The following is a 23,418-nucleotide window of genomic DNA, read 5'->3' as shown; positions in this document are numbered from 1 at the left end:
AACGGAGCTGCTGCTCTGGTCTCCCTCTTGACCCTACGTAGTCACGTGCTTCAGCTTACAGGCAGAAAGCACTTTGCACACATGCACCCGCATGTTCATTGCAGCCCTATTCACAATAGCCAGGACATGGAAACAATCCAAATGTCCATCGACAGAGGATTGGATTCGGAAGATGTGGTATATATACACGATGGAATACTACTCAGCCATAAAAAAGGATGACATCATGCCATTTGCAGCAACATGGATGGAACTAGAGAATCTCATACTGAGTGAAATGAGCCAGAAAGACAAAGACAAATACCATATGATATCACTTATAACTGGAATCTAATATCCAGCACAAATGAACATCTCCTCAGAAATGAAAATCATGGACTTGGAGAAGAGACTTGTGGTTGCCTGATGGGAGGGGGAGGGAGTGGGAGGGATCGGGAGCTTGGGTTTATCAGTCACAACCTAGAATAGATTTACAAGGAGATCCCGCTGAATAGCATTGAGAACTATGTCTAGATACTCATGTTGCAACAGAAGAAATGGTGGGGGAAAAACTGTAATTGTAATGTATACATGTAAGGATAACCTGACCCCCTTGCTGTACAGTGGGAAAATAAAATTTAAAAAAAAAAAAAAAAAAAAAAAGAAAGCACTTTGCTTGCTGCATGTGTGCGGTTTCAAATTCATGCTGTTCAAACACAAAGGCTGTTTGACTTTGATACAGTCATTTAATCATTCTGTTTTAATCTCTAAAATGGAAAAGGTAATATCCACTTTGTGAGTTTATTTAAAGCATGGTAAATGTTATGTATTTACAATAGCTAACTTTTTAAAAGGAAAAGTTGTACAGTGAGTGCCAGAAATTCTATATAAATTCTGGTGAAGTAGGATATGGGTTAGCAGAGTCAAGGGAGAAAGCTTCAGGAGATACTTCCTAGCTGGACCTTGAAAATTATCAGAACCCTTGTGAGTCACTTTAAGGATTGTATTCTATAGGTGAAGAGTCCTTCTAGGCATCTATTCTCATGTTCCTTCAATAAATAAGAATCATCTTGCCCTTGCCTCTGTTGACCTCATGCCCTATAATACCCATCTCCCATCTCATTCTCCAAGGTTTGTCAATCCGATCCATCTTCCCTGACCTCCATCTACTCACTCACATATTTTCAGAGTGTGTTCATACTTTAGTGGCCGTGTGCTTTACATTATATGGAGGCTATTTTCTGTTTACATATCTCCTCTTCCTGGAATGCAATCTCTTTGACAGCAGGGATTTTGTTCTCCTCTTCATGTCTCCAGCAATGTTAGATGCCTAATATGTTTGTTGAACCAAGGGTATGTGGTTGGTGCTTTGTAATTTATAAAATATTTCTATACTCACTCTCTCACAAAATTTTAGGTGCTTATCAGAACAATGCTTGGAATAGGCTGAAAAATTCCATATATTTGCTCCATTTTGGAAACATAAAAGCAAAACAAAATTCAGACACTTATAAAAAGCATGGATTCATAAATCTACACCATGAGTAAGACACACAGAGTTTGCACTGGAAGATGTAAGGGAGGTAAGACAAGAGGAAAAGTGGCACATTTCACACGAAAGACAAAAACAAGGTGTTAAAAATTTTTAGAAACATTTCATCAAGACATCTCAAAAAAGGAGTAATAGTTGAGTCAAAAACAAAAACAACAAAAAGCAAAACTCTAAACTCTCTCCCTGCCATTTATAGACTGAACTATGTTTAAGTGACAGAGAGATTGACCCCACTTATTGTCTCTTAGTTCATCTGCAAGAGGACAGTTGTACTTTTTTATAAAGTATTGTGAAAATTAATTTTATTATTATTTTAATAGTTATTTCCCCAATATATTTTTTTCTACTGTACAACATGGTGACCCAGTTACACATACAAGTACACATTCTATTTTTGCACATTATCATGCTCCATCATAAGTAACTAGACATAGTGTCCAATGCTACACAGCAGGATCTCATTGCTAATCCATTCCAAAAGCAATAGTCTGCATCTATTAACCCCAACCTCCCAATCCATCCCACTCCCTCCCCCTCTCCCTTGGCAACCACAAGTCTATTCTACAAGTCCATAATTTTCTTTTCTGTGGAAAGGTTCATTTGTGCCTTATATTAGATTCCAGATATAAGTGATATCATATGGTATTTGTCTTTTTCTGACTTACTTCACTCAGTATAAGAATTTCTAGTTCCATCCATGTTGCTGAAAATGGCATTATTTCATTATTTTTATGGCTTGGTAGTATTCCATTGTGTATACATACCACATCTTTCTAATCCAATTGTCTGTCAATGAACATTTGGGTTGTTTCCATGTCTTGACTACTGTGAATAGTGCTGCAATGAACATGCGGGTGCATGTGTCTTTTTTAATGAGAGTTTTGTCTGGATATATGAAAAAAGGTGGGATTGCTAGGTCAGATGGTAGTTCTATGTATAGATTTCTAAGGTATCTCCATACTGATCTCCATCGTGGTTGTACCAACTGACATTCCCACCAAAAGTGCAGGAGGGTTCCCTTTTCACTATACCCTCTCCAGCATTTGTTCTTTGTGGACTTATTAATGATGGCCATTCTGACTGGTGTGAAGTGGTACCTCATAGTAGCTTTGATTTGCATTTCTCTAATAATCAGTGATGTTGGACATTTTTTCATGAACTTGTTGGCCATCTGTACCTCTTCCTTGGAAAAATGTGTACCCAGGTCTTTTGCCCATTTTTCCATTGGGGTGTTGGCTTTTTTGCTGTTAAGTTGTATAAGTTGCTCGTATGTTCTAGAGATTAAGCCCTTGTCAGTCACATCATTTTAAACTATTTTCTCCCATTCTGTAAGTTGTCTTTTTGTCTTCTTTTTGGTTTCCTTTGCTGTGCCAAAGCTTGTCAGTTTGATTAGGTTCCATTGGTTTATTTTTGCTATTATTTCTATTGCTTTGGGAGACTGACCTGAGAAAACATTTGTAAGGTTGCTGTCAGAGAATGTTTTGTCTATGTTCTCTTCCAGGAGTTTGATGGTGTCTCGTCTTATGTTTAAGTCTTAAGCCATTTTGAGTTTATTTCAGTGCATGGTGTGAGGGGGTATTCTAGCTTCATTGATTTGCATGCAGCTGTCCCTGTTTCCCAACAATTCTTGCTGAAAAGACTATCTTTTTCCCATTTATATTCTTGCTTCCTTTGTCAAAGATTAATTGACCATAGGTGTCTGGGTTTATTTCATGGTTCTCTATTCTGTTCCATTGGTCTGTCTGTTTTGATACTAGTACCACACCGTCTTGATTACTGTGGCTTTGTAAGATTGCCTGAAGTCTGGGAGAGTTATGCCTCCTGCTTGGTCTTTGTTCCTCAGAATTGCTTTGGCAATTTGGGTCTTTTGTGGTTCCATATCAATTTTTGGATTGTTTGTTCTCGTTCTGTAAAAAATTTCATGGGTAATTTGATAGGGATTGCATTGAATCTGTAGATTGCTTTGGGTAGTATAGCCATTTTTACAATATTAATTTTTCCAACCCAGGAGCATGGAATATCTTTCCATTTCTTTACTTCTTTTTTAATTTCCTTGATTAATGTTTTATACTTCTTGGCATATAAGTCCTTTACCTCCTTGGTCAGGTGTATTCCCAAGTATTTGATTTTCTGAGGTGCAATTTTTAAAAGGTATTTTATTTTTATATTCCTTTTCTAATACTTCATTGTTAGTATACAGAAATGCAACTGATTTCTGAATGTTAATCTTATATCCTGCTACTTTGCTGAATTTGTTGATCAGTTCAAGTAGTTTGGGGTTTGAGTCCTTAGGGTTTTCTATGTATAGTATCATGTCATCTGCATACAGTGATGGTTTTATCTCTTCTCTTCCTATTTGTATGCCTTTTATTTCTTTTATTTGTCTGATTGCTGTGGCTAGGACTTCTAAAACTATGTTGAATAACAGTGTTGAGAGTGGGCATCCTTGTCTTGTTCCAGATTTTATTGGGAAGGCTTTCAGCTTTTCTTCATTGAGTATTATATTTGCTGTGGGTTTGTCATAAATGGCTTTGATTATGTTCAGGTATGTTCCCTCTATACCCACTTTGGTAAGAGTTTTTATCATGAAGGAATGTTGGACTTTGTCAAATGCTTTCTCTGCATCTGTTGAGACGATCATGTGGTTTTTTACTTTTCTTTTGTTAATGTGGTGTATGATGTTGATTGATTTGTATATGTTGAACCATCCTTGTGCACCTGGGATGAATCCCACCTGGTCGTGGTGTATGATCTTTTTTATATGTTGCTGGATTTGGTTGGCTAAAATTTCGTTGAGAATTTTTGCATCTATATTCATCAAAGTTATTGGCCTATAGTTTTCTTTTTTGGTGGTACCTTTATCTTGTTTTGGAATTAGGGTGATGGTGGCATCATAGGATGTCTTTGGGAGTGTTCCTTCTTCTTCAACCTTTTGAAAAATTTAAGGAAATGGGTATAAGTTCCTCTTTGTACTTTTGGTAGAATTCACCTGTGAAGCCATCTGGTCTGGGACTTTTATTTGGAGGTACTGTTTTTATGACATATTCAATTTCATTTCTAGTGATCTGCCTTTTCAATGATCTATTTCTTCTTGATTCAGTTTTGCCAGGCTGTAAGTCTCTAGAAAGTTGTCCATTTCTTCCAGGTTGTCAAATTCATTGGCATACAATTGTTCATAGTATTCTCTCATGTTTTTTTGTATTTCTGTAGTATATGTTGTGACTTCTCCTTTTTCATTTCTGATTTTGTTTATTTGGGTTTATTCCCTCCTCTTCTTGGTGAGTCTTGCCAGAGGAGTGTCAATTTTGTTTACCTTTTCAAAGAAAAAGCTCTTGGTTTTATTGATTTCTTCTATTGTTTTTTAATCTCTATTTTATTGATTTCTGCTTTGATCTTTATGACTTCCTTCCTTCTGCTGACTTTAGGTTTTGTTTATTCTTCTTTTTCTAATTAATTTAGGTGGTGGGTTAAATTGTCAATTTGAGATTTTTCTTCTTTTGTGATGAAGGCCTATATTGCTATGAATTTCCCTCTGAGCACTGCTTTTGCAGCACCCGTAGATTTTTATTGGATGTGTCTTCATTATCATTTGTCTCGAGGTATTTTTTAATTTCCTTCTTAATTTCCTCATTGACCCACTGGGTTTTTAGTAGCATGTTGTTTAGTCTCGATGTAGTAAGTTTTTTCTCATTTCTTTTCCTGTGGTTGATTTATAGTTTCTTGCCATTGTGGTCAGAGAATATACTTTGAAATAATTTCTATATTCTTAAATTTGTTGGGGTTATCTTTGTGCCCCAGCAAGTGATCAATTCTTGAGAATGTTCCGTGTGTACTTGAAAATAATGTATATTCTGATTTTTTGGGATGTAATGTCCTGAAAATTTTGATTAAGTCTAACTTTTCTATTGTGTCTTTTAGGACCTCTGTTTCCCTAATGATTTTATGTCTAGAGGATCTGTCCACTGTTGTGAGTGGGGTGTTAAAGTCTCCTACTATGATCATATTCCCATAAATTTCTCCTTTTATGTCTGATAGTATTTGTTGTAGGTATCTGGGTGCTTCTACATTAGGAGTGTATATATTGATGATTGTAATATCCTCTTCTTGAATGGATCTTTTAACTGTTAAATTGTGTCCTTCTTTGTCTTTCTTAGTGGCCTTTATTTTAAAGTCTATTTTGTCTGATATGAGTATTACAACTCCTGCTTTCCTGTCTTGTCCATTGGCATGAAATATCTTTTCCCATCCCCTCACTTTCAATGAATATGTATCCTTTGTTCTAAGGTAAGTTTCTTGTAGGCAGCATATTGAAGGTTTTTGCTTATTTATCCAATCTGCCACTCTGTGTCTTTTGATTGGAGCATTTAGTCCATTGACATTTAAGGTGATTATTGATAGATGTGTATTTATTGCCATTTTAAACCTTCTTTTCCAGTTGACTTTATGTTTCTCTTTTCTGCTTTTGTTTTTTTTTGGGTTGGATGCTTTCCATTTGTTTTATGCTTGAGTACTTTTCTTTTCAGTTTTTGTGAATGTAACATTTGGTTTTGATTTGTGGTTGGCCTGTTTTTTAAGCACGTTAAGCACTTCCTATATCTGGTTGCTTTTGTCTGATAGTCATTATAGGCTCAGACACATCATTAAAATTAAAAAAAAAAAGAATCTGTGTTTTCTTACTTTTCTTCCTCACATTGTATGATTTTGATTTTTTTTAACATCTTCTTCATGTTTAGATCTGTATGCTGGCTTATTTAAGTGATTTCTTTCCAATTGTGGTTTCCTCCATCCTAATTCTTCTTTTTCTCTTTTCTCTCTCTCTCTCTCTCTTTTTAAATTTAGAGAAGCCCTTTCCATATTCTTTTACAATGGGTTTAGTATTGCTATACTCTTTTAGTTTTGTTTGTTGGAGAAAATCTTTATTTACCCTTCTAATTTAAATGATATTCTTGCTGGATAGAGTATTTTAGGTTGAAGTTTTTTTTCCTTTCAGCACTTTAAATATATCTTGCCACTCCCTTCTGGCCTGTAGTGTTTCTGTAGAGAAATCAAATGATAGCCTTATGGGGATTCCCTTATAAGTAGTGCTTTGCTTTTCTCCTGCTGCCTTTAGAATCCTCTCTTTATCTTTAACTTTTGCCATTTTTATTATAATATGTCTTGGTGTGGGCCTGTTTGAGTTCAGCTTGTTTGGGGCCCTCTATGCTTCCCAGTATGCTTTAGATTTGGAAAGTTTTCAGCCACAGTTTCTTCAAATATATTTTCAATCCCCTGTTCTTTTTCTTTTCCTTCTGGAATTCCTATTATGCATAGATTGGCCTGCTTTATATTATTCCATAGGTCTCTTATATTGCTTTCAGGTTTTTTCATTTGGTTTTCATGTCTGCTGTCCCAATTGGGTGGTTTCCATTATTTTATCTTCCACAGCACTGATTCATTCCTCTGCATTATTCATTCTACTTTTTGTTGCCTTAAGCTCAGTTTGTATCCTGCAAATGAATTTTCTAGTTTTTTTTTGGCTCCTCCTTATATTTTCTAGTTCCTTTCTGAAGGAATATGCATTACTGTTAATATCCTCTCTTAATTCCTTCAGTATTTTCAATACCTCCCTTTTGAACTCAGTGTCTGACAGACTGCAGAGGTCTGTTTCATTGTTGACTGCTTTAGGTGAATTCTCCTGTTCCTTTGACTGGGAATGGTTTCTGTGCTTCTTCATCTTGCTTATGTTTTTCTTTTTCTGAGTTCAGGGAAGCCAAACTGTAGTCTTGTAAGGCTACTTCTATGCAAGCATACCCCTTTGTATTTGGGGGGGTGCTATTTATTTTTGGTATGGGAGTTTGAATATTTGCTATCTCTTTCTTCAGTGTAAACAGGCTGTTGTTCGCAGGATGCTCAGTGTATTTTCAGGGAGAAAGAGGCAATGGGTAGGGCCAGCAGTCAGTGCCTGTTTGTTGGGCTCTCAATAGCAGCAAGGACCTGCAGGAAGGTGCCACAGGCTACTCCTAGTTGCAGGGCCCTTGGAAGTGGTAATAAGCTCAAGGCAGATCTTCAAGGTGACCAGAGCATTTGGCAGTAGCAACAGCAGGGTGTGTGAGTTCCCAGGGGAGTGAAAGCAACAACAGCTTGTGTTTGATTGCAATGCCCTTCTCTGAGGTGATTGGAACCACAAGTGGTGCCTATTCAGGGACCCCTATTGGGAGCAGGCCATGACCATCTCTAGAGTCACTGATAACTGCTGTGGTTTGCCTCCACCACCTTTAGACCATACATGAAGCAACCCGTCTCACTTAGCCCACATGTGAGGTGTTGTAAAGGGTGCTCCTAGTTGCAGAATCCTGGGAAGTGACAGAGATCAGGCGTGTGGGCACTGCCTGGAACATTTGGCAGTGGCAGCAGCAGGGCAGGTATGATCCCAGAGGTTCAAAAGCACCAACAGGTGGTGTTTGGTCACAATGCCCTCCTCTGCAGGGCCCTTTAGGTGAAGGGGGTTGCAAGTGATTTTTGTTCAGGAATCTCCAATGTCAGTGGGCCATGCCCACCTCTAGAATCAGGGATAACTGCAGCAATTTGCCCCTGCCACCTGCAGACCATGCAGGAAGCACCCTGTCACACTTAGCCCATGCAGATGGTGCTGCAGCAGTTGCTCCTCATTGTAGGGTCTTGGGAAGGGACAGTGACCAAGTGTCTGGGCATCATCCAGAGCATTTGGCAGTGGCAGGTGCAGGGTGGGTGTGTTCCCAGGGGAATGAGAGCAACAGCGTATGCTGCTTGGTTTACAATGTCCTCTTTTTTTCTTTTTTGCCAACCCCTGAGGTGGCTGGGGTCACTGGTGAAGCCCACTCACAGGCCCCCAGTGGTGGCAAGCCACGCCTCCCTCTGGGCTCTGAGACGCAGTCTGTCCCTGCCACCTGTAGATCATGCAAGAGGCACCACATCGCACTTAGCCCCCTGGTGCTCTTAGTCCACATAATAGGTGCCTGGCCACTGGTAGCTGGCACAAAAAGTGCCTAATATCCACCAAACAAGCAAGAGGCTTGTCACCGCCCATAGCCTCTGCAGAGCCACCCCACTCTCTAAGCCCTCGGGCATGTGCAGGATCTGGTGCAGGGAGTTTTCTATTGTGGTCCGTGCATCCTCATCTCCCCTTCACAGCAATGGCCCCTTGCCTCTCCTGCAGGTCCGGACCTTCTCCCACATTCCCTCTGCCATGGGGTTCCCCCCTTTAGTGCCTCATGCCATCCCCAGTCCTCTCCCCTGGGCTGACCTCCGGAGCCTGAGTCTCAGCACCCAGCCCCCGACCCCAGGTGTCTCAGGCTGTGGTGTCCAGCCAGTGGTTCAGATGGTCTGTGAGGCTCTCACTCTGCTTTGCTGTTCCCAGTCCAGCTGCTGCACTTTTCTTGGTGACTTTGAGGTCCTGCCAACTCAGCCTATCTTTCATCAGTTAGGTGGCTTCGCAGGAGTTAGGTTCCTTTTCTCCTTCATGGCTCCCTCTTGGGAATGCTAGTCCCATCCTGATTCCTTTTCTCTCTCTTTTTTTCTTTATTTCTACCCAGTTATGTCAAGAGTTTCTTGCCCTTTCTGGAGGATTAAGTTCTTCTGCCAGCATTCAGTTGATGTTCTATGCAAGTAGTTTTACATGTAGATGTGTTTTTTTGATGTTTGTGGGAGAAGGTGTGCATGACCTCTTACTCCTCTGCCATCTTGCTCCACCTCCAAAAATTAATTTTAAATGTATGCACTTGAAATACATTTCATTTACTTTATTAAATACATTGAAAAGCATACATGCAAATATCCAATAAATAAAAACCCACTCATCTCCAACCCTCCCTTGGATGTTGAAAAATAGGGTAGTATCATACTGGAAGAAAATCAAGTTGTGGGGGTGTACTTCATGAAATGGGTAACATCTAAACTGAACTTCCATGGTTGATACAGCAAAGATGAGGATACAAGGTGTTTCAGAAGACAGGTAAGCCCAATGTGTGTTTTTCAAAGAATAGTTATGTGAGTGAATTTATGTCTCTGATGTATATGTGTCTGAGTACATGTGTGTATGTGTATATGTGTGTAAGTGTGTATGAATGTATATACATATATAGTGTATATATATATGTATGTTTATGTATGCGCAGTGTGTGTTGATATAATGTGTATGCATTTGTGTGCATAAAGCAGGGAAATGGGAAATGGAGTTGGAAACATGGGATCAGACTAGGGAGGGAATCCCCCACATGGACATGATATAAACAGCAAGGGGTTCTTTCTGTAGCATTTGAGGGAACTGGGGACAATTGCTGGTAAGGTAAGGGCACAAGCACCCCACATTGCAGAGAGGAGGACAGCATTAGCTTTTCTGGCACATTGGAGGGAGGAGAGAACAGGTGCAGGCAAAAGAGTGAAATAGCGACATGGGCTCAATGGAAGGACACCACACAGGCTGGAAAGGAAATAACAGCCACTGAATAAGTAAAACTGAAAGTAGTTTCAAAAGTCCGGTTAATAGGGAGAGGAGGAGCTATTGCTGATTCTTATATTTAGGGCAAAGTCACTAGGAAAGCATGGTACCAGCCAAGAGGTTTACAAATCAGAGACATATGGAAAGGGTCAGGGCCAAGTAGTCAACTAGACTTTTGGGTGTGGGAGCATGAGGAAGGAAACATTTTAAAGCTCTCTATTAAAGATGATACTCTCATTAAAAAGAAAAAAAATCCCCTCCTGGGCTTTCTATCATACAAACTTTACTCCAATAGGTCTTTGAGGCTCCATGATTCCCCAGAGAACTCTCATTTGAAGGCAAATACAGGAGGAGAGATAACACCCTCTCCTAAATTAACTATGGGTCCAGGGAGGAAGTTATGCTCATTAGTCATCAGGCCAGCTAGCTCTCGGAGGAGGACAGCCCCCACAGGTAGGGATTTGTGTGAGAGCCATAAGAAAGAGGCAAGAAAATGCTGCAGGGCTCTGGGGGAGGCAGAGGAACTAGCCCAGCCATGGGTAATCAGAGACATCCCCATGAGGTCCTAGCATTTAATCTGGGGTATAAGACGGCTGAAGGGGAGGTTGGGAGGGGGTGGGCATGTTGAATTTTGCCAAGGGCCAACCTGAGCATTTCAGGGACCAACAAAAGAGCAATTTCCTTCATCTTATGCACATCAGGGACCAACAAAAGAGCAATTTCCTTCATCAGATAGTATAAATACTGTTCTGTCTTTAGGTAACTGATGGATTTCCAGGCTGAGGTGGAAATGCATTCCCAGGCCCACTCAGAGTAAACTAGGTATGAGACCCCTTCACGAGGTAGCCCTGAGTGAGGTTCACCACCTTCCCACTCTAATTTCTCCTAATAGGATTCTTTATTTCATTCTAAAGTATGTACAATTGTGTGGACATCAGAGCAAAGTGCATCACCCCCAGCTGGCAAGCATACCCTACCATGAGTGGTAGACTAGCACACCTTCATTATTAGTCAATTTTACAATGTCATCCCAAATATGCACCCACATAAAATCACACAGTAATGCCTCAGTCCATGCAAATCCTCTTGATAAACACCCTCAGATGTGGAATATTTTAACTCTTCTACCAAAAAACACCAGTCATTAATTCTGGGTTCTGGAATGAACTACATGGTTTTACGGGAATGCTATTTATTGTGCAATTTTATTTTATACAAAACACTATCTAATTCATTCAACTAAAATTTTATTGAACATATATCATCAGCTAATAATAATTTTTAAATATTACTGTATGCTTACTTCAACATTGGGCACAACTACATAAGTTAAGAGGTGTGGATGTCGCCTACCATATCAGTAAACAAAAGATGTTGCAACCATCAAGCCATCAGCCACTGCAGCCTTGATTGTGTTCCCTGAGGGGATTCAGGATAAAGAAAAGCAAGATATTGGCCCCAGGAGATAAGATGCATGTCAAAGGAATGATTTCAATGAGCCCAGACTCTTGCATTTTCCCATATGTAGAAAAGTGTTAAAATCATTAACTCGCAATGTCTGGTTTTCTTAAATTAACAGTAATCTTTGGATGTTCCAACCACCTGGGTTTTTTGGCTGCAAAAACTCTTATGCATCCTGGCTCCCTGCTCACCTCTTTGGAGAAGTCCCTCAGAGCTATGTAAGAAGGTGTCACCAGGGTTTAAGTCTTCAGCAATTTCACCTAATAAACCATAATTCTCAACTTTTTTAGGTTGTGTATTTTTTTTGTCTTTCAACAGAGTCACACCTAGAATGGCAAACCCAGAAGGCTTGAAAGTTCACTCTAGAATTCCAGTCCAGTATCCTCTTTAGAACTCTGATACCTTTCTATATCCTTACCAAGCCAGCATCAAACCTCAGCAATCCATGGCAATGAACATGTTCTTTCAGTGAAAGCCCAAGCTGTGCTCTTATAGCTATACTCCACAGCCCCTTTCCCCCATGTGCTCTGGGACTTTTCATCTGAAAGAGAAAAAAAAATTAATTATATATAGAGAGACCCACTTCCGCTTTCTTCATTGTGATGAGAGCTAATATTCACTACAGTTTTTTGGTCTCCTAGTCTTTTTCTTTTCTATGTCATGCTAAACAGCACCCTGTCTTTCAACTTTTCTTAAATTAAATATATATAAGGGGATAAAAATAAATCCACAGATCAAACTCTACCAAGACTGGTAGTAACAAACCATGGCTGTTAATCACAATGAGGTAACCAGGATCTGTCGCTAGTATGTGATCCTAAATTAATAAAAATATACATGAAGTCTCAAGAAGTCCAAAAGCCTCAGCCAACTCTTTGTGTCTATAATGTTTGCCACTAGTTGATCATCATCTCTATATTTCCAGGACTGGAAAAATTGGCCGAAATCATCTGTATCTTGCTGTATTTTGTTTTGTTTTATTTTGTTTTTTGCTTTTTGAACTAACTATATATCCTGTTACTCTTCTGCTATATAGGGCAAGAACAACAAGGAAGTCAGCCCAGGTTGGTGATGAAATGCACTTGCTTTGGACAGACTCGTCCATCATTCTTCTGTGGTACGAAAACTATAATAACTTCACACATAATATCTTCCTTTCATTGCCTGATTTCTCACCTCAAGACATGACCTGTCCTAATCATGCTTTAATCATTTTCTGCTGAAGAGATTTATGTCCTTTGATTAGTAGCAACAGTTTCTCAATTACTATGAGAAAGGGTATCAAGTCTTTGTTAGAGAATCACGTTTTACATGGAATCTTTCGAAAATTTTCAGAGCAACTCTACTTAGATTTCAGCAGAATGTTCATGACTAGGTAAAAAGAATTGGCTATTTACATTGGGGGATATTGAGAAGCGAACTTGGATAAAAACCATACATTCATATTCTGGAGAAACTGGAATATGCAATTGCTTAAAAAAAAAAAAAAGAAAAAAAGGAGTCCAAGGGCATTAATATTCACATGCTGCTTTAGGAGGATTAACCTGGAAACTATGGGCAGAGCTTGTCTGCTTGGAGTCGGGGCCTGGAAGCAAAGATCTTGAATGGGGGCCTTTGCAAACATGCAGATATACCGTGATGAGGGTCTGTCCTAGGACGGCCCTAATGGAAAGGGGAGAGGAGAAAGACTTGGCAATTCTAGAGACTAGCCCTGTATAAAGTGTGAGAAAGTGTTAGAGAGAAGGGCAGTCAGCCATGACCCAGAAGGTGCAGCCCTAGAGGACTGGGACCATGGTGATCCCATACAAAGATGTTTCCATTTGCTGAGTTCACAAAGAGGATGTGTGGAGGAGGGGCATCCAGAGGCATGCTGGAAATGAGCCCACACACCATCCACACTTGAATATTCCATCCATTTATTCAAAAAAAGTCCATTTACTACTCTAGTATACTGTATCAGTACAAACCAAACAAACAAAACAAAATACAAAATATTTTCCTGACCATTTTGCTGGACTAAGTGTGGACTAGAACATTTGCAGATGTCTACAAAACAAGGCAACATATGACAGACACATACCCAAGCAGGATGCCCCATGTGGCTATAAGTAAGGAAATAGCTCTGGCCTGGAAAACTATGTGGTTCTCTTAGCTGCCTACCTACCTACCTACCTAATAACATCAGTACCATTGAGATGAGCATTGTGTCACCCTCTGGTTGGAAATATAGTAGAAGTTATTTGAGGAGGGAAAGAAAGCATGAAGGATATCTTCAGTGTAATCTGAGGCACATCTCTTCCTGCAGGCTGCATTCATCAATGAGGTAGAAAAGGCAAGCAGGCCAGTTGTCAGGGTCAGGCTTGCCAAGTAAGCCCATCCAGCTGCAGATTGAGAAAGAGAGAAAGAGCTGCACACAATCTATGCCTTTTAACTCAGGGACACTTCCCACCAGTAACTGCAATCCAATCATTGTTCCAGACTCAATTCATGAGATTGGGCTATTCCTTCTTCCTTGTTGAGGTTGAGAAGGAGCAAAGATAGGACTGGCAAAAGCAGACAGGCCTGAAGTGGGAAGAAGAATGGAAGCATTGAAGTGTTCTTGCCACTATGCTAAGTACCATTCTGGATCTGAGTAAAACTCTACCTCTCTGAAGTCCTGAAAAGCCTCACCATTTATCCTAAACTAATAAAGAATTTCAACTATGCTCCCCACATTGTTAATTCTCCTTTTTATTTTAAAATTATTTGGGGTTTGCATCACAATGGCAAATTCTTGGTCCTATTTATCCTAAACCCACCCCACCCCCAGCATGGCATCTGGTGTAAGACACACTCAGTAAAGAGTAAATGTAACCTGAGAGCCCCACTGCTTCACTGGACTTCCATGCAATATAGAAACAACCAAAGTCCCACAGAGAGGAAGACAGTGTAAGAAGCCAACTCAGAAAGGGAAAAGATGCTCTATCTGCTTTCAATCAACTGTGACTTAAAGATTTTTAAAAGGCTGAATCCTCAGTTAGGGGAGGGAGAGCATGACCTGCTCCTCCACTTGGGCAAACTCCATACCCCATGAGCATGAAATGCAAATTCTGGAAGGAATAAGAAAGTTAAAAACCAGGAGGGCTGGAGAAGCTGAAGATGTTGTGGCTGATGGGCAAGTCCCTTGAGAGGTAGAGGGGAAGAGTTGATTGAAAAGAGAGAAACTCATGGAGTTCCTATTGTGGCTCAGCAGGTTAAGAACCCAACTAGTATCCATGAGGATATGGGTTCTATCCCTGGCTTTGCTCAATAGGTTAAGGATCCGGTGTTGCTGAGGGCTGAAGCATGGGTTGCAGATGCATCTCGGATCCTGTGTTACTCTGGCTGTGGCATAGGCTGGCAGCTGAGGCTCTCACTAGACCCCTAACCTGGGAACTTCTATATGCCATGGGTATGGCCCTAAAAAGGAGTGAGGGGAGAGAGAGACATTCATGGATTTGTTCTAGTTCCCTGAAGAAAGAACCTTTTCACGTTCATCATTATACCTTTAGTACTTAGCACAATGACTGTTGCTACTACTGCCTGGATCCATGAAGCCATGAGCAATCAATTAGTGGATACTGAGAATCAAGTGTAGGTACAGCCTTAAAAGAAAGAGGTCAAAAAAGAAAAGAAAAGAGAAGGATTCCGATCCCCTTGTGCTTGTTCAGCCGCCACTCTGGTTTAGAAGGAAAGGCAGAGACCCAGGACTCAGAGAAGAACCAGGTGGTGAGGTAGATTTCACTGCCCGCCATATTTCTTGGCAACGGTGAAACATGAAAAATTCTTAAGGTCAGACCTCAATATGCTTTGTGTTGAATAGGATTGAATGGGATAGACAGAGCTGAACTGCAATGTGGGAGAGTAAACAGATACAGACCAAATTCAGCTAGTGATGAGAAATTCCATGTGGACTCTTAGATCAGCTTGGGCCTGGTTGGAGCTGTAGAGTCATGGACACATCCCAATTATCCAACAATTTTTTTTAACCGTGGGAGGCATGACTGTCAGATAAACCATCTAGGGTCATAGGAATCGACCTCTCCCTGTGTTGGCCTGCAGCCCCCTCTGGGCATGTGCTATCTGCCTGCACCACACGCTGTTCTGAGTTTTATGTATGAACTTCAGGGGAAAGCATCCAACTGTGTGGAAGAAATGGAAGATCTTTTTCTTTTTTATTTTATTTTATTTTATTTTGTTTTTTTTGCTTTCCGCCCTTTGCCCTCATTGAGGGGCATAATGCATTGGAGAGTTACCCAGCAGCCCTAAAGCTCCTATCTTGCCCTTAAGGAGGGGCTAGAGGCTTCAGGTCCTGGGGCTGATCCTGAAAAAAGCAGGAAGGGAACCAGAACAAGATCTGGGGAGGGAAGGAAGAGCTGCAGGGGAAGGACGGGAGTCCAGGAACAGCGCGTTAGGTGATGGAGGAATGCTATGCTGAGGAATCACGTTTGTCCTTCCCATCTGATGGGGCTGTAATTACAGGAGGATTGAGCTGATGAGGCACCGAGGACCTTTTCCGCTTACGTTTGCATCTTTCCTCCGTAATCATCTTTGAGAAAAACGTTAACTTGGAGATGGATAAATGGCTTGGAAACTCAGATCATCAGCTCGGTGGGTGTGGAGTCCATGCCACTGGGCTGAGTTTATCCAGAACCACCTGTTTCACAGTTAGAAGATCCAGTTTTTCTATGGCTGTGCTTCACCCAGGAGCTGGGGCAGTTTACTGGGATAAAATATCTGCCTCCCTCCACACCCCATTTGGAAAGCACTCTTTTCCAGAACACAGATGGGCAAGGAAAAAGCTCTTCATGAAAAAATGTGGTGCTTGTTCACAGCATGGTTGGTGACAATATGTCTCACCCACGAAGAGGTAAGCATCGTGAAGAGTGAAGCACAGCTTGGGAGAGGTCACAAATCTTGGAGGTCAGTGTGTCTTGGACCAACAGGGGAAAGCTCCCTGGAATAGGTAAGATTTTACTTACACTCTGAAAACTAAAAAGGAAGACATGGAGCTGGCTTTCCATGTAATAACAGAATGAACAAAGACAAGTGAGTTGAACGAAGCCAGACAAGAGGGAGAGAGCTCCCAGTCCATCCCACTCTCTGCCCCTCCCCCTTGGCAACCACAGTCTGTTCTCCAAGTATATGCATTTCTTTTCCGCAGAAAGGTTCATTTGTGCTGTATATTCGATGGGCTGGGAACTTGAGGTTAATAGATGCAAACTATTGCATTTGGAGTGGATAAGCAATGAGATCCTGCTGCATAGCACTATATCTAGTCACTTGTGATGGAGCATGATGGAGGATAATGTGAGAAAAAGAATGTATATATATGTGTGTGTGTGTGTGTGTATGACTGGGTCACTTTGTTGTACAGCAGAAAACTGACAAAACACTGTAAACCAAATATAATGGAAAAATAAAAATCAATTTATAAAAAATAAGGGAGAGCACAGAGCAAATTCCTTTGACAAACTCCATCCTTTGAGACTTCCTCAAATATTCCTTTTTCCATGGAGATTTTCCTGATTATCCCAGTTTGGGGTGTCTTATCTCTCCTCTGAACTCAGGTAACATGTTATTTTCATGCTTTTCAAGGTGTGCATCGAATACTGGCTGGTGCCAAGGTCATTTACTTCCCTGACCTGAATTTCTTACTAGACCCTAAGATGGGCAATGTCCCTAATATGCATCTCAGCCAGATGAGGAATTTGGTGGAGGTTAGCTGGATAGTAATCTTATTAAGGAAAGATAGGAGGTGTGTCTGACTATGCTTTGCAGATCTGCTCTAACTGCAGGAACTTGAAAACCTGGAGATCCAAAGAGAGCAAAATGCTTATCACTCTCATGCTTTGCTGCTCAGCACACTCTCCTATACAGCTATACAGTGAGTTTCTTCCTTTGCTCTGTGTCTTTTTTTTTTTTTTTTTTTTTTTTTTTTTTTAGGGCTGCACCTATGCAATATGGAAGTTCTCAGGCTAGGGGCTGAATCAGAGCTACAGCTGCCAGCCTACACCACAGCCACAGCAAGGCTGGGTCCTTAACTCACCAAGCAAGGCCAGTAATCAAACCTACATCCTAATGGATACTAGTCAGATTCACTTCTGCTTCACCACAATGGGAACTCCTGCTCTGTGTCTTCCGTAGGCTGAGGTTTAGGGTCAGCCTTCTTAGTGGTTCACTGCAACCTAGTCAGGTTCCTTAACCACTGAGCCACAAAGGGAACTCCCCTCCCTGCCTCTTCCATTCTAGCCTTGTTGGCCACATTTCTCACCAAGCCTCCTCTTCTGCAAATGCAGTTACCAGTGTCTCTGGATCCAGCAACAGCTTTGCTCCTTCAGGCCTTTGCTACTAATGCTGGTCATGCCCCTGCTCTTGACAGCTCTGGAGAAATTTGACACCTTTTGTCAATTTTCATTAATGCTGCCAAAACTATCCATTCCATCTGGGTCCTTCCTGTCCTTATTTCCTGTAAGGTCCTAGAATGACACAAGGTCCCACTGACCCCAGAAATGTTCAGAAATGTTCAGAGGAAAAGGCTGATCATGTTTTTATTTATAAGCTGAGCCAGGACCAGCCTGAACTTTGAGATAGCACAGAGCAGCACCAGGATATTGGGTTATTTGAGCTAGGTGGAGACTTGCTTTTATAGACTTGCCCAGAATCTGAAGCCTCCATCTCTTTTTGATTATTACTGAAGTACAGTTGCTGTACAATATAAGTTACAGATGGACAATATGGTGATTCACAAGGTTTAAAGGTTATATTCCATTTATAGTTATTATAAAATACTGGCTATTGCACTTGTGCTGTACAATACATCCTTGTAGTTTATTTTACACCTAATAGTTTGTATTTCTTGCTCCCCTCCTCTCTTCCCTCTCCCCACTAGTAACTACCAGTTTGTTCTCTACATCTGTGAGTCTGAGAAGCCTCCATCTTAACAAATCTTAAAATAATATCTTGAAAGCTCCTTCACTAAGTTTATGACGAGCACAGTGTAAAAGCCCGGCCCCTTGGGCTTTTGTGAGAGGAGGCCTCTTCTCTGCACTCTCCCCATCCCTGTTCTTATCCTGGAGCTAATAGGCATTTCTGAAAAGAAGGTTTATGCTGAACCTGTGAGAGTTTTGTTATTTATCCGTCCTAATTTTTGAAACAGGGCAAGAGAAGACACATGTAAAAAGCAGTTCCTGGCTATATGCATCAAGTCTCTTATTCTCATAATGGGAAATTTAGGCTAAAAAGTAGCTTTGTTTAAGTGCTGCTCATTAGGGAGGTGGTGTTGCTAGAGGGTGTCCCAGCTTCTTTTGTGGCTGCATCAAGGTCAAGAATACTGCTAATCTAATGCTCCTTGAAGGAGAAGCTGTCTATGGTGTGTGCAACTCACCAGATGGTTGAGGCCTCTTGATCCTGGATCTGGGGGACAATCTTTAAGCATCTTACGACCCTCCTCATTCTGAACACTCTTGTCCCCAAATAAGACTCCCACCCCCAGCAGCCCTCGGCATCCCTGCTATGCAAGCTCACTCTTCATTGATTTGTTTAAGGGCCATACTCTTCAATGATTGTTCAATTGTCACAATGGCTTTTAAGTTTGTTCTCAAGGGGGCTAGATGGCACAGCCTATTGGCTCCACAGGGCGGGCATTGTGTATTTCCTGTCACCTTATACAAAGCCCAAGTAAAGAGGGAAGTGGGGTTAAGAATTAGTGCGTTTTTCACTCACTAATATGCTGTCACTTATATGTGGGATTTAAAAAAAGGATACAAGTGAACTTATTTGAAGAACAGAAGCAGACTCACAGACCTTGAAAAACTTACAGTTAACAAAGAGGAAAGGTGGGGGGATGGGGATGGACTGGGGGTTTGGGATTGGCATATGCACTCTGAGGCATATGGAATGACTAGCCAACCAGGACCTGCTGTACTGCACAGAAAACTCCACCCAATATTCTGTGATAACCTGTGTGGGAAAAGAATCTGAAAGAGAATGATGTGTGTGCATATATAACTGAATCACTCTGTTGTACAGCAGAAATTATCACAACGCTATAGTCAAATTTACTTCAGTAAATCTTTAAAAAATGGAGAAAAGAATAAGTGCGTTTTTTTAAAACACTATGGGAATTCAGATTTTTAACACCATCATTATTAGCAGATAACAACAGTAGAAATGGCAATGATGATGATAATAATCCTTCAGAAAATATTTTTCCTTTTTTTTTTTTGCTTTAGAATGCACAGTCTGGTCTGCTCTGTGGTTGACTGCAAAATGTACACTTGAGGAATCCAGGTAAAAGCTTACCTGATTTCCCTGAGCCTCTGGTAAAGTGCACAAGAGGCATCTGAATGTGTGTGTCCATATGTGTGTTTGCGTGTGCGTGCTTGTGGATGCATGCACAGAGGTGGGCTTACAGTCACGCAGACTGATTGCCTTCTGTCTCCAACAGGAAATGACTCTGAGGTAAGGCACAGGGGAGGCTGTGCTGGCTGCAAGCTCCTGGGGTGTAGCCATAACCATAAGGGCTGAGGATTTGGGGGAAAATAGTTTGCAGTGTGGGAGATGTTCCTGCATTTGAGGGGGAGCATCTCCTCAGGCCATTGTGGACCAATAAACAGTTCAATTTTTTCATTGTTCTAATTAATTTAATTAAGTTAACTTCCAAGGTGTGTTAAGAAGCAATGCCTTGGGTGATTAACTGTTCCCATATCAAGGTGTTTTCACAAACACATTTACCCTGATTAGTGTACACATTATTATGTAATTAAATACCTCACACAGAGGAATTTATTAGTGCCTCCTTGTCTCCTAACAAATAAAGCAGCCTTCAGAATCTCTTGGAAAAGATGATTCTAGTTGCTGGGAGAGAGGGACAGACAAATGTGGAGACTAGCCTGACAGGGAAGGACCTGAGGCCCCTCCCAGGGGTCTGCAGCCCAACCCCCTCCTGTGCCCATCATCTTTCCTCTTCTCCCCACTTGATCCTGGAAAGCCCCCCATCACCTACCAGCCAGGCTCCTGCTCATCTTTCTCCTTTGACAAAGAGGGATAAAGAGGGGGTCTTTTCCTCAAAGGAATGAAGACTGCCCTTCATGTGGGCACATCCCGCTGAGCTAGCCTGCAGAAAACTTGTGGGGTTCACAGAGTTTGACTTCCTCTACCTCCTCCTTCTACTCCATCCAGCACATGCCACAAACTGCGAAGGCAGTTTCCAAAAGGCCCACTCCCCACTACTGCTTGGAAGAGAAGGGCTTTGCCTTAGCCCATTCAGGCTGCTATAACAAAATACCACAGATTGGATGGTTACAAATAGCAAAAGTTTATTTCTTAGAGTTCTGGAGCTGGAAAACCCAGCTGGCAGATTCAGTGTCTGGTGAGGTAGGTCCTGCTTCCTGGCTCATAGATGGTTCACATGGTGGAAGGGGCTACAGACCTCTGCAGGTCACTTTCCTAAGGGCACTAATCCCATTCATGATGGCTCCACCCTCATGACCAAATCACCTTCCAAAGGCCCCACCTCCAAATACTATCACATTAGAGGTCAGGTTTCAACACATGAATTCTAGAAGGACACAGATTCAGTCTATAGCAGGCTCATAATCTGAGATATTGTGGTGAGTGACTGCTGGCCAGATATTGGGTTCTGAGACAAATTATAAGAGTAGTTCTTTCTGGACTGGCCACTTTCTCAAGGACTTTTCCCTCATGGCCACCAACTTTATAATATATATGGTCAACTCTATATACCCTAACTGTACCCCAATAATCATAGCATTGATAGCTTATACTTATAGATCACATCTGCTCTATACTCTACTAAGCACTTCTGCCCTAATCTAATTCTATGACTCCATGAAGTAGGTGCCATTATTATTACTATTTAACAGATGAGGAAACTGAGGCATAAAATGATCAAGTAGCATGTTTAAGGTCACACAACTCAGAAGTGGCAGAGTCCATCGAAACAGCTCAGGGCCATGGGACATGACAGGCCCTGTCCCCTGTCATGGCGGGACACAGGAGCCTGAGAGCGGAGCCCCAGCTTACAGGGTAGCGGCCCAAGGTCTGTGCCTTTGATGCAAAAAGCCGGACATGTTTCTTTGCTTACCTGCCCCATCTGATGCAGTGAAGCCTAGGCAACTTAGCCACCTTGGAGAGGATAAATTAAGTGACATTTCTGAGGAATGTAGAAAATACTACTGAAGGCCAAGTGAATCAATGCTGAACGCAGAACAAAACAGTTCCCACCACTGGGATCAGACTGTTCAGGTTGGTGGCAGGGAGAGAGAATTATGTGAGCCCGGGGCCAGCTCCTCAGGGAGCCAAGATTGATTCTGTATGATTGATGACTCGGAGACAGAATGCCAAGTCATCAATTGCCTCGGCTCATGCCACGGACGGCATCAAGATCACTTTTCCCTGGTGCCCAGCCTGAAAGATTTCTCTTCTGTTTGTTTGTTTGGCCTGGGGCAGGAGCCTGCCGGGCTCAGCTGTGTAACTTTACCAAGGCCTTCTGAGAAAAGACAGGTGACAACATCTGGCAGGAGGGCACGGAACTTGAAGGAGAAGCAGCAGAATTGGGAGTAGGGGTAGAGTTTCGGGGGTGTGTGTGTGTGTGTGAGAAAGTGTGTGTCTGTGTGTGTGTGTATGACAGAGGAGAGAGAAATGTGACAACAGTTCTACCTTAGGAATCCTGGATTCTGTCTCATGCCACATGTGCCAGTGTGTAATATTTAACCAACTAAGATATTTTCTCTATGACTCCTTTTCTTCATATAATGAGTCAGAATAACCAAGCTATTCCTTCTATCTCATCAGGATATTAGGAAAAGACTTTCATCCCTCTCTCAAATTTGCTCATGATGGCCTTCGGGTTTTAAGATTTCTTTCCTTGCTCTTTATCGTACTCTCTTGGGAAAATTTATAGTTTGCTCACACAACCTAACACCTGATTTTACACTGTTGGATGTTCCACTATGGCTCCCGACATGAAAGTCCTACCACCCAACTAATCTGAATGCTTTCCGAAGTTAGAAACCACAGTTTTTCCTAGATCTTCTAGAAGCCTGGAGCTTAGCATACTTCATGCTTCATAGCAGTTTTCTCCGACCAATTTCCTATATACCTATACATGAGTGTATATATATAGAGAGATAAGTAGATAGATAGATAGATAGATAGATAGATAGATAGATAGATAGATAGGACGTGTGTGTGTGTGTATATACCCTATGTATCCTATGAACCCCAAGAACCTATATAAATGCTATCAGGAAGGCTACAGCTTGGAGGAGACTAAAGATATTAAAATTTTTTGCAAAAAAAAAATGTGTGATTTTAAAAGACAATAGGGCAGGGATAAGCATATAACTTTGGGAAGATACTGTCAGGTAAAGAGATAGTAGTGAGAAATCTCAATCCTTAACTTTTTACTTTGCTCTCTTTCTTCTGACAATGTTAATAAACTGTAACTTCAAATATAGAATAACATAACTAAGAAGGAATTAAAGCCCCCAATAAGTAAAAGAATAGTGGTAAAGGACATATCCGCTTTTAAGAAATCCTTATGTCTCATACAAAGAGTTATTTACACCCATAATGAAGGAACTGGAATAAAATAGAAAGGTAGAAAGAAGAAAATAATAAGCAAGCCCAACCCCCTATTCAGTGCTGAACATTTTTAAATACTAGTCATATTTCTCCATCATGCCATCATCCTGTGTGTGTCTATGTGTGCCTATGTGTATGTATTTAATTAGAATGTTAACACTGAGCCCCTCAAACAAGTTCAAATCTATGGGCTCAGACTGAAACTCTACCCCAGGATGGAGAAAGAAGTCAGAATAATCCCATGTGAGTTAACTAAAGAAATGTAAAAATAGTCTCATTTTATTCTTAAATAAAGAAAATCTTAATTTTTGTAAATGATTTAATAAAGCAGCTCATGATATTC

This window comes from Sus scrofa, chromosome 6 (genome assembly GCF_000003025.6).
Source record: "Sus scrofa isolate TJ Tabasco breed Duroc chromosome 6, Sscrofa11.1, whole genome shotgun sequence".
NCBI lineage: Eukaryota > Metazoa > Chordata > Mammalia > Artiodactyla > Suidae > Sus > Sus scrofa.
Note: the sequence above shows the minus strand (reverse complement) of the source record.